Source organism: Protomyctophum parallelum (genome assembly GCF_964188405.1).
Source record: "Protomyctophum parallelum genome assembly, chromosome: 16".
Taxonomy (NCBI): Eukaryota; Metazoa; Chordata; class Actinopteri; order Myctophiformes; family Myctophidae; genus Protomyctophum; species Protomyctophum parallelum.
Window position 1 is genome coordinate 24,811,904 of NC_139711.1, and position 9,472 is coordinate 24,821,375.

Sequence of the window (9,472 nt, forward strand, 5' to 3'; positions counted from 1 at the left end):
CAAACTAGTCCACTTCAATTTAAAAAAAAAAATATGATTCTACCATCTTCCATTCTGGAGATATTGACCTTTTTCTAAAACCTGCTTTTCACTGCACGCTGCTCTTTTGAAAAAACAGCAGAGATATGGAAGGTTGAAGTTGACAGACATTGACAGACAGATATAAAAATGAACACAAATAATATCATATACATACTACACACTGAATGAAAGCCCTGAATGTCTACTTTTAGGAGGAAAACAAATACACATGGTCCCATGTATAGTTTGTCAGTAATTGGCTGTTGAATGCAGCTTGCGCCCACCAGAGAGGATTTCAGAAAATGCATGGACCTGAAGAACCATTATTCACAAAATAAGGCCTATAGCGACATGTACATACTATATACCGTATGAAACAGAAGACTCTCTGCTTTCATAAGAAAAATACTTCTACTGTAATAATAATACAAATCACACCCCTGTGAAGTGAGCAGTGCAATGTTGCACAACATTGCACTGCTCACTTCACATGGGTGTGATTTTTATTATTATTCCTCAGAGTATTTTAGACAAGACAAGGAACTGACAACTAAATATTCACAAAATAAGGCCTATACATACTATATACCGTATGAAACAGAAGACTCTCTGCTTTCATAAGAAAAATACTTCTACTGTAATAATAATGAAAATCACACCCCTGTGAAGTGAGCAGTGCAATGTTGCACTGCTCACTTCACAACATTGCACTGCTCACTTCACATGGGTGTGATTTTTATTATTATTACAGTATTAGTTTTTTTCTTATGAAAGCAGAGAGTCTTCTGTTTCATACGGTATATAGTATGTACATGTCGCTATATGCCTTATTTTGTGAATAATAGTTCTATAGGTCCATGCTTTCTCTAATCAGACCAGTGTGTGTCCAGTGGAAACCTCGTATGAATCTGATCTCAGGTCAGAATGGGCTAAAGTTCTCTCTGAAAAAGAGAATTTTATAAATGAAATGGATTCAATAGTCTAGTATTGACAAACAGTATATGGGATATGTGTATTTTATTTGTTTTCCTCCTAAAATTAGACATTTAGGGCTTTCATTCAGTGTGTAGTATGTATATGATAATTTATTTATGTTTATATCTGCCTGTCATGATAACGTCATGATGATGATGATTCTATGCACATATGTGATCATTGTCTCAGTAAACAAAATCAACAGATCGTTTGATAGCATAACAGTGACTTGAGAGGTTGACATGTCTGGACATGAACCACAGCAGCGACTCAACTCGCAGTGGGGGGGGGGGGGTTCCACGACATGTCTGGACATGAACCACAGGAGCGATAAGCGTAGCCCGGCTGGCTGTGATTTCGACAAAATGACAGACAACACGATGGCTTCCGCAGCTTAGGATTGTATTAGTTATCCATTACAAACGGGTCGATTACGTCCCAGACGCCTTATCACTGCAATTGGCTGGCGAAGGCGCTATGGCGATTATGGTGATCAACTGCCGAGAATCTTTTTTCCGAGAATGAGAGTAGCATTGCAAACTGCAAAACGATCGATCGCAACTCGCAGTGTGGGGGGGGTTCCACGGTGTGATATCTGCTAGCCTAGTATACTGCTTCTTTGTCCAAACATGGCTGACGCGACGGCGAAAAAAAGACAGTTGGTCAGATGTATACTGCTTCTCCTATGGCGGTCCTTCGAGAATACGTCATTCGTTTCGCGTATACCTGTGCGTGAAATGGCGATCGACCGTTGGAGATTATTCTTGGTTTATATACGGGTTTATATTTCCGAGAATGAGGCGGCAGACCGGTGAGTTGTCGTTGGAAAGAATTAGAGAGGGCTGTGTCGAGTGGATCTGTGTGAATGAGTGGGGGGGGGGGGGAAGAAACTGTAATGCGATGGAGAGATGCCTCGGGAGAAACCATGTAGAAACAGGAGGGGAAGGGTAATCGAGTGTATTCACAAATTTCACACACACTAGAAAATGGGTAGCTCCATTTTAGATCCCCTGATCTGCGTTGGTCTATGCCGTGTGCAGGACGGCGATGCCGCCTCCCCAGTACGTCGTAATGGATACGGCATGCCTGGAATGTGGTTAGACCAGGCCTCTTTTCAGGAGGTGGGGGGCTTTAAACTCCCGGATCTCACAGCGGATCTTTCTGGAGATGATCAGTGTTACATTATGTGTTGTCCGGGCGTCAGAGAAGTTGATGTACAGTATACAGTAAAAACACCAATAAAACGCTTTAGAGCGTGATGCGCAGACGGCGCTCGAGATTAATAAAACGCTTTAGAGCGTTTTGCGCAATCGATGAGTTAACATGGGCTATAGCCCATACCGTACGGCATACTATAGCACGCCGTTTTTCATCATTTTTGAGGATTGGAAAAAAATGAAAAAAAAAAGAAACATGGGTTATAGCCCATCGTTTTATTTTAATTTGAAAAATAAAATTAACCAAGTTTTTCATCATTTCTGAACATGGGCTATAGCCCATACCGTACGGCATACTATAGCACGCCGTTTTTCATCATTTTTGAGGATTTGAAAAAAATGAAAAAATAAAAACATGGGTTATAGCCCATCGTTTTTTGAAAATTTCAAAAATAAAATTAACCTCGTTTTTCATCATTTCTGAACATGGGCTATAGCCCATACCATACGGCATACTATAGCACGCCGTTTTTCATCATTTTTGAGGATTTGAAAAAAAAAAAAAAAAAAAAAACATAGGTTATAGCCCATCGTTTTTTGAAATTTTGAAAAATAAAATTAATCTCGTTTTTCATCATTTCTGAACATGGGCTATAGCCCATACCGTACGGCATACTATAGCACGCCGTTTTTCATCATTTTTGAGGATTGGAAAAAAATGAAAAAAAAACAAAACATGGGTTATAGCCCATCGTTTTTTTTTAATTTGAAAAATAAAATTAACCAAGTTTTTCATCATTTCTGAACATGGGCTATAGCCCATACCGTACGGCATACTATAGCACGCCGTTTTTCATCATTTTTGAGGATTTGAAAAAAATGAAAAAATAAAAACATGGGTTATAGCCCATCGTTTTTTGAAAATTTCAAAAATAAAATTAACCTCGTTTTTCATCATTTCTGAACATGGGCTATAGCCCATACCATACGGCATACTATAGCACGCCGTTTTTCATCATTTTTGAGGATTTGAAAAAAAAAAAAAAAAAAAAAAACATAGGTTATAGCCCATCGTTTTTTGAAATTTTGAAAAATAAAATTAATCTCGTTTTTCATCATTTCTGAACATGGGCTATAGCCCATACCGTACGGCATACTATAGCACGCCGTTTTTCATCATTTTTGAGGATTGGAAAAAAATGAAAAAATAAAAACATGGGTTATAGCCCATCGTTTTTTGAAAATTTCAAAAATAAAATTAACCTCGTTTTTCATCATTTCTGAACATGGGCTATAGCCCATACCATACGGCATACTATAGCACGCCGTTTTTCATCATTTTTGAGGATTTGAAAAAAATGAAAAAAAAAAAAAACATAGGTTATAGCCCATCGTTTTTTGAAATTTTGAAAAATAAAATTAATCTCGTTTTTCATCATTTCTGAACATGGGCTATAGCCCATACCGTACGGCATACTATAGCACGCCGTTTTTCATCATTTTTGAGGATTTGAAAAAAATGAAAAAATAAAAACATGGGTTATAGCCCATCGTTTTTTGAAAATTTCAAAAATAAAATTAACCTCGTTTTTCATCATTTCTGAACATGGGCTATAGCCCATACCATACGGCATACTATAGCACGCCGTTTTTCATCATTTTTGAGGATTTGAAAAAAAAAAAAAAAAAAAAAACATAGGTTATAGCCCATCGTTTTTTGAAATTTTGAAAAATAAAATTAATCTCGTTTTTCATCATTTCTGAACATGGGCTATAGCCCATACCGTACGGCATACTATAGCACGCCGTTTTTCATCATTTTTGAGGATTTAAAAAAAATGAAAAAAAAACAAAACATGGGTTATAGCCCATCGTTTTTTGAAAATTTGAAAAATAAAATTAATCTTGTTTTTCATCATTTCTTAACATGGGCTATAGCCCATACCGTACGGCATACTATAGCACGCCGTTTTTCATCATTTTTGAGGATTGGAAAAAAATGAAAAAAAAAAAAACATGGGTTATAGCCCATCGTTTTTTTTTAATTTGAAAAATAAGATTAACCAAGTTTTTCATCATTTCTGAACATGGGCTATAGCCCATACCGTACGGCATACTATAGCACGCCGTTTTTCATCATTTTTGAGGATTTGAAAAAAATGAAAAAATAAAAACATGGGTTATAGCCCATCGTTTTTTGAAAATTTCAAAAATAAAATTAACCTCGTTTTTCATCATTTCTGAACATGGGCTATAGCCCATACCATACGGCATACTATAGCACGCCGTTTTTCATCATTTTTGAGGATTTGAAAAAAATGAAAAAAAAACAAAACATAGGTTATAGCCCATCGTTTTTTGAAATTTTGAAAAATAAAATTAATCTCGTTTTTCATCATTTCTGAACATGGGCTATAGCCCATACCGTACGGCATACTATAGCACGCCGTTTTTCATCATTTTTGAGGATAAAAAAAAAAAAAAAAAAAAAAAAACATGGGTTATAGCCCATCGTTTTTTGATTTTTTTTTAAATAAAATTAACCTCGTTTTTCATCATTTCTGAACATGGGCTATAGCCCATACCGTACGGCATACTATAGCACGCCGTTTTTCATCATTTTTGAGGATTTGAAAAAAATGAAAAAAAAAAAAAAAACATGGGTTATAGCCCATCGTTTTTTGAAAATTTGAAAAATAAAATTAACCTTGTTTTTCATCATTTCTGAACATGGGCTATAGCCCATACCATACGGCATACTATAGCACGCCGTTTTTCATCATTTTTGAGGATTTGAAAAAAAAAACAAAAAAAAAACATGGGTTATAGCCCATAGTTTTTTGAAATTTTGAAAAATAAAATTAACCTCGTTTTTCATCATTTCTGAACATGGGCTATAGCCCATACCGTACGGCATACTATAGCACGCCGTTTTTCATCATTTTTGAGGATTTGAAAAAAAACAAAAAACATGGGTTATAGCCCATCGTTTTTAGAATTTTTGAAAAAAAAATTAACCCTGTTTTCTTCATTTTTGACCATGGGCTACGGCCCATACCGTACGGCATACTATAGCACGCCGTTTTTCATCATTTATGAGGATTTGCAAGAATGAAAAAAAAAAAAACATGGGTTATAGTCCATCGTTTTTTGATTATTTTTTTTAACTTCGTTTTTTGAATTTTTGACCATGGGCTATGGCCCATACCGTATGGCATACTATAGCACGCCATTTCTCATCATTTTTGAGGATTTGAAAAAAATGGAAAAAAAACAAAACATGGGTTATAGCCCATCGTTTTTTGAAAATTTGAAAAATTAAATTAATCTCGTTTTTCATCATTTCTTAACATGGGCTATAGCCCATACCGTACGGCATACTATAGCACGCCGTTTTTCATCATTTTTGAGGATTGGAAAAAAATGAAAAAATAAAAACATGGGTTATAGCCCATCGTTTTTTGAAAATTTCAAAAATAAAATTAACCTCGTTTTTCATCATTTCTGAACATGGGCTATAGCCCATACCATACGGCATACTATAGCACGCCGTTTTTCATCATTTTTGAGGATTTGAAAAAAATGAAAAAAAAAAAAAACATAGGTTATAGCCCATCGTTTTTTGAAATTTTGAAAAATAAAATTAATCTCGTTTTTCATCATTTCTGAACATGGGCTATAGCCCATACCGTACGGCATACTATAGCACGCCGTTTTTCATCATTTTTGAGGATTAAAAAAAAAAAAAAAAAAAAAAAACATGGGTTATAGCCCATCGTTTTTTGAATTTTTTTAAAATAAAATTAACCTCGTTTTTTATCATTTCTGAACATGGGCTATAGCCCATACCGTACGGCATACTATAGCACGCCGTTTTTCATCATTTTTGAGGATTTGAAAAAAATGAAAAAAAAAAAAAAAACATGGGTTATAGCCCATCGTTTTTTGAAAATTTGAAAAATAAAATTAACCTTGTTTTTCATCATTTCTGAACATGGGCTATAGCCCATACCATACGGCATACTATAGCACGCCGTTTTTCATCATTTTTGAGGATTTGAAAAAAAAAACAAAAAAAAAAACATGGGTTATAGCCCATAGTTTTTTGAAATTTTGAAAAATAAAATTAACCTCGTTTTTTCATAATTTCTGAACATGGGCTATAGCCCATACCGTACGGCATACTATAGCACGCCGTTTTTCATCATTTTTGAGGATTTAAAAAAAAACAAAAAACATGGGTTATAGCCCATCGTTTTTAGAATTTTTGGAAAAAAAATTAACCCTGTTTTCTTCATTTTTGACCATGGGCTACGGCCCATACCGTACGGCATACTATAGCACGCCGTTTTTCATCATTTTTGAGGATTAAAAAAAAAAAAAAAAAAAAAAAACATGGGTTATAGCCCATCGTTTTTTGAATTTTTTTAAAATAAAATTAACCTCGTTTTTCATCATTTCTGAACATGGGCTATAGCCCATACCGTACGGCATACTATAGCACGCCGTTTTTCATCATTTTTGAGGATTTGAAAAAAATGAAAAAAAAAAAAAAAACATGGGTTATAGCCCATCGTTTTTTGAAAATTTGAAAAATAAAATTAACCTTGTTTTTCATCATTTCTGAACATGGGCTATAGCCCATACCATACGGCATACTATAGCACGCCGTTTTTCATCATTTTTGAGGATTTGAAAAAAAAAACAAAAAAAAAAACATGGGTTATAGCCCATAGTTTTTTGAAATTTTGAAAAATAAAATTAACCTCGTTTTTTCATAATTTCTGAACATGGGCTATAGCCCATACCGTACGGCATACTATAGCACGCCGTTTTTCATCATTTTTGAGGATTTAAAAAAAAACAAAAAACATGGGTTATAGCCCATCGTTTTTAGAATTTTTGGAAAAAAAATTAACCCTGTTTTCTTCATTTTTGACCATGGGCTACGGCCCATACCGTACGGCATACTATAGCACGCCGTTTTTCATCATTTATGAGGATTTGCAAGAATGAAAAAAAAAAAAACATGGGTCCATCGTTTTTTGATTATTTTTTTTAACTTCGTTTTTTGAATTTTTGACCATGGGCTATGGCCCATACCGTATGGCATACTATAGCACGCCATTTTTCATCATTTTTGAGGATTTGAAAAAAATGAAAAAAAAACAAAACATGGGTTATAGCCCATCGTTTTTTGAAAATTTGAAAAATAAAATTAATCTCGTTTTTCATCATTTCTTAACATGGGCTATAGCCCATACCGTACGGCATACTATAGCACGCCGTTTTTCATCATTTTTGAGGATTGGAAAAAAATGAAAAAAAAAAAAAACATGGGTTATAGCCCATCGTTTTTTGAAAATTTGAAAAATAAAATTAACCTTGTTTTTCATCATTTCTGAACATGGGCTATAGCCCATACCATACGGCATACTATAGCACGCCGTTTTTCATCATTTTTGAGGATTTGAAAAAAAAACAAAAAAAAAAAAACATGGGTTATAGCCCATAGTTTTTTGAAATTTTGAAAAATAAAATTAACCTCGTTTTTCATCATTTCTGAACATGGGCTATAGCCCATACCGTACGGCATACTATAGCACGCCGTTTTTCATCATTTTTGAGGATTTGAAAAAAAAACAAAAAACATGGGTTATAGCCCATCGTTTTTAGAATTTTTGAAAAAGAAATTAACCCTGTTTTCTTCATTTTTGACCATGGGCTACGGCCCATACCGTACGGCATACTATAGCACGCCGTTTTTCATCATTTATGAGGATTTGCAAGAATGAAAAAAAAAAAAACATGGGTTATAGCCCATCGTTTTTTGAATAAAAATGTTTAACCTCGTTTTTCATCATTTTTGACCATGGGCTATGGCCCATACTGTACGGCATACTATAGGACGCTGTTTTTCATCATTTTTGAGGATTTAAAAAAAAAAAAAAAAAAAAAAAACATCGTTTTTTGAATTTTTGAAAAATAAATTGTCCTCGTTTTTTATCATTTTGGACCATGGGCTATAGCCCATATCGTACGGCATACTATAGCACGCCGTTTTTCATCATTTTTGATGATTTGAAAAAAATGAAAAAATGAAAACAACGATGGGTTATAGCCCATCGTTTTTTGAATTTTTGAAAAAAGAATGTATCCTCGTTTTTCATCAATTTGGACCATGGACTATAGCCCATATCGTACGGCATACTATAGGCACGCCGTTTTTCATCATTTTTGAGGATTTGAAAAAAATGAAAAAATGAAAAAAAACGATGGGTTATAGCCCATCGTTTTTTGAATTTTTGAAAAAAAAAATTAACCCTGTTTTCTTCATTTTTGACCATGGGCTACGGCCATGTTTTTTGAATTTTATTTATCCTCGTTTTTCATCATTTTGTATGTAGGACTAGTAGCATGCCAAAGTTTGTGCTATTGCCATAGAGAATGCATTGGGCGTTTAAGTTAAATAACTCAGAAACTATAAAACATTTCAAAGTAAAAAAGTTCCAGCATGTGTTTCCACAGTAAGCTGAATAATAAAAAGTGTGATTGGAGTTTCTAGGTGAAAGTGATTTTTGACGTGCCAATGTCTGCCATTGAGCCCCATTGTAAATTTGAAAGCACTATATTTCTAAAACTATGAAACATTTAAAATATTCCTTTTCAGGCAAACATGTCCACCGTAAGATGAACCTAAGTAGGCTAGAATGGGGTTGCTAGGTGTAAGAATGTAGGCTTCTATGTTGTTAGCAAAACATCATCATGGGTGTTGCGGAGGATGAGAAACTGTTTCTCATCCTCCGCAACACCCATTCTCATACACCGCTATACTTTTAAGTATGTTGCGGTAGAGAACGTCATCATTTTGGACCATGGGCTATAGCCCATATCGTACGGCATACTAATCTACAGTCAGATGAAATCTGTAAAGTGTTCCACAAATAGCCTATGTGTAGAGATCCACTATCAGACAACAGAGAAACATGCAATAGTTTTAAGATCTTTTTTTTGTTAGATATTTTTATTTCATGGAAATACAACATTTCAAATCCTTCACAGGACCATTATTGTTGTACATCTTATAGTCTTTTCTCTCTTTTTTTGTATTTCAAAACATGGTCACTCATACAACAATATAAACAAAACCTCATGTCACAAATGGAGTCATTGATGACAATAAATTACACTTGCCATGCTAAGGTTTGAAGATGATGCATTGGTACCTTCATTCTTATTTTATTATTTTCTTCTTCATTAGATTAACCCTTAAATGAACAATAAGTTGGACCTGTGTGGATAAATATAATAAAAGTACC

At 34.3% G+C, this 9,472-nt stretch overlaps 1 protein-coding gene across 1 annotated transcript in view; it reads right to left on the reverse strand.

Annotated features, from left to right (window-relative positions):
- Positions 1-9,193: 9,193 nt before the first annotated feature.
- Positions 9,194-9,472, reverse strand: part of cyfip2 (cytoplasmic FMR1 interacting protein 2) — a 53,152-nt gene continuing 52,873 nt past the window's right edge. The window contains exon 31 of the mRNA XM_083785292.1: positions 9,194-9,472. This exon is cut by the window's right edge and continues 1,151 nt beyond it. The gene's annotated coding sequence lies outside the window, so the exon portion shown is untranslated.